This window comes from Alligator sinensis, unplaced genomic scaffold, assembly GCF_000455745.1.
Source record: "Alligator sinensis unplaced genomic scaffold, ASM45574v1 scaffold38_1, whole genome shotgun sequence".
Classification (NCBI taxonomy): Eukaryota; Metazoa; Chordata; order Crocodylia; family Alligatoridae; genus Alligator; species Alligator sinensis.
In genome coordinates this window covers 77,176-80,157 of record NW_005842179.1, presented here as the reverse complement: position 1 = coordinate 80,157, position 2,982 = coordinate 77,176, and the positions used below count along the sequence as shown (strand labels likewise).

Genomic DNA, 2,982 nt, shown 5'->3' with positions numbered 1-2,982 from the left:
CAGGAATGTCCAGCACATTCCCAAGGAAGTTTTTGTAGTTCAAGTCACTGAAGTATAGCTCTCAAAGGCATTGACATTAAAAAGAAAATCAGAAAAGAAAGAAAGTCGTTACACTCAACTTCATGATATTTCTGTCTGCCTATGTGTTAATATGACCACAATAATCCTACTGGGGAATTCTGATTAAAAAAAGAGGGAATCAGTGCCATGATACCACATTATGGTATGCTTTAATATGCTTTAAATGTTGAAGCATTATGTATATTGGACAATGAACTTTATCAAGAGACAATTAAAAGATAATTCTTTCCACATGGATTTAGGTTTTCAAAGCATTCCTATTTGGAAAATCTCTCTGGGAAGAGTAACAGTGCTCTGGCACCAGGAATAGTAGTTCCCACGGTCACAAAGCAACCCTTTCTTAAAAAAAAAGTACTGGTTCTGCAAAAGCTTGTACACACATGCACCTTTACAAAACTCAGTAACTGAAGGCCTGGTGTATTAATTTCTGACAATCAGTAATGCTTCTGTGTTATTACCTCATCAGGTTTAAATAAAAAGTGGGGGGAAAAAGCCAGAAATAAGGATTTTTTTTAATAATACAGCTTTAAAATTCAGCTTCATTTTTACATAGACAACCAAATTGAGTAATTGCTGATACCCTCAAAATACAAACTGGGTCACTGCCGTTAGATGACTTCACTGAAGTCTTCAAACCACAAATATGTAGAAACTGCTAGATCCCAGCCACAGGACAGCAGGCAATGGTTGGCATTCAACTGCTACACGGAATACAGTAATTTGAATTTTAAACTACAGTGAGGCCCCAAATGCTAGGATTGAGGCAGGTGAGGTGTTTCAAACTTTGTAACTGTATCCTTCATGTTGAGCATGAGCCTTTGGGCTAGACATCTGTGCATGTCTTTGCATAATAAAGTTATTTATTCTTAGTATAGCTTGCAAATCTTTTTGGCATTATAAGTGCCTTCAAATGAAAACTTTGCTTTTCAAGTTCATGCCTCTCTCTAATATTCACGGTTTCCTAAAACTGATATCATAAAAACTATTATGCAAAATTAATTTTTAAAGACCTATTTTAATAACATTTAAAAGTCAAAGATATATTGTCAAGTACTTGACTGACAGAGAAGTCTCCTCATTTTTCAAGCATCCATGCCACATTTCCATTCTCCTTTAAACTTCCTTTGTCCTGGTAACTTGCCTTTCCCTATAGACTACACTGAATTCTCACTCCCTCCCTCTGCCCCTCCCAACAAGTCTCTATCTGCTCTTGCTCAGATCTTAAGGGCAGAATCTCAAAATGTGTTTAGACACCTAACTCCCACTGATTGGCCTAAGGGGTCTACTTTGGACCTTTGCATTTCATAGTACATACATATATACTTTCCAAAAGTAGAGGTTTGCTCATTCTGGTAATGATGGACTTTTGCTTTGGAAAAGTTAAAATGAAAATATGAGTTTTCCATTTAGTTGCAACTATAAAGAGGGGTCTGGGACATGACACTTCATGTACAGTAAGTCCATAGTCTTCGGTCAGCTCCTTAGAGTACAGGTTTCCCTCGCTTTATGCTGTATATGTGTTCCTGGAAAACGGCGCACATAACTCGACTTCACATAAAGGGAACCCAGTTTACAATGTAACAAATATGGATACATCCCAAGACCTCGACTGTACTGACCCCCATACCCATTTCTACCACTTTTACAAGACAATTTTGGCACTCACCAACAGCAGACAGTACACACAGGCACAGGGTGGTGGTGACTATTTAGCTGGCATGAAGAGAGAGTGGTGATGGAGGGAGAGGAGTACGAGGTAAGCTAGCAGGATGCTTAGAAGCTATAATGGGGATGGCAACTACAGAAACATGTCACAGACAACAAGTGAGGAGCACAGATCCACACGGGAGACTATATATTGGTGTGTGTCACTCCCACAATGCACCACACAAAGCAGCTGACTGCAGGCTTCCACCATACCAATCGCATAAGAGTGAATTTACCTTGCATATAATGGATTTTTGGCATAAAAACAGTCATTGCATAAGAGCAAATTTGCACATAAAGAACCCACATAAAGCGAAGGAAACCTGTATTCTGGCTCCCCTGCTCCTAAATTTCCCTGTGGAACAGGGAACAGATCAGATCAGTTACTTAAGTTTATTATAGCAGCCTAGGAGGCCCTGATTAGACAGAAAGAAAGCGACCTGCAGGCAGGTAAGGCCAGTTGTATTGAATACTTGAAATATCAACACAGAAAGGCTGAATTTGAATGTATTCTATAAGGAGAACAACAAATCACTGGAGACAGGCATCCAGAGAAGGCTCTGCACTGATCAGAGCAAGAAAGCTGCTACACTCAACTGAGCTTTTCTGAGCACATAACTTCTCTTCTAAGGCTGCCATGATCCAGCCTGGAGGGCCAGCCGGGCCAGGTCTGAGTCTTTCAGGACATAGTGCTGGATGGGACATCATTTCCTGAACTGCCTGAGATGGCAGACTAATTTCTTGCAGCCGTCTGCTGTTCCTGGAATCCCCCAGCCAAGAGTCCCAAGGGTTCTCCAGGACCAGCACAGCTGGTGTCCAGGGGTGGACGCTCTACCCAGCATCTCCTTCCAGAGGCTCTAGGACTGGACAAGTTAAGTACAAGCCCCCCACTGGAAGTTGGGGGGTGTCAGCTGCACATTACAACCCTGGGACTCTCTCTGCACCCAAAGCTACTCCCATGTCCTGCTACTGGCCTCACTCTCCATCTGCACTCCAAGGACCCCAGACCTGGCCTGCTCCATGCCCCAGGCTCCGCCCCTCCACACCCAAGGACCCACCCGCTCCATGCTTGCCCCCCCTGCCATGCCCCAGAACCCATCCCTCCACATGAGCCCCATCCCCATCCCCCAGGACCCACCCATTCGCACTCACCCCACCCCCTCTGTACCCAAAGACCTGCCTCTCCAAGCCCAA

The 2,982-nt window shown here is 43.4% G+C and overlaps 1 protein-coding gene across 1 annotated transcript in view; it reads left to right on the top strand.

Annotated features, from left to right (window-relative positions):
- The window catches only part of LOC102373482 (nephrocan-like), a 57,188-nt gene that overhangs the window by 367 nt on the left and 53,839 nt on the right, over positions 1-2,982 (top strand). The window lies entirely within an intron of this gene.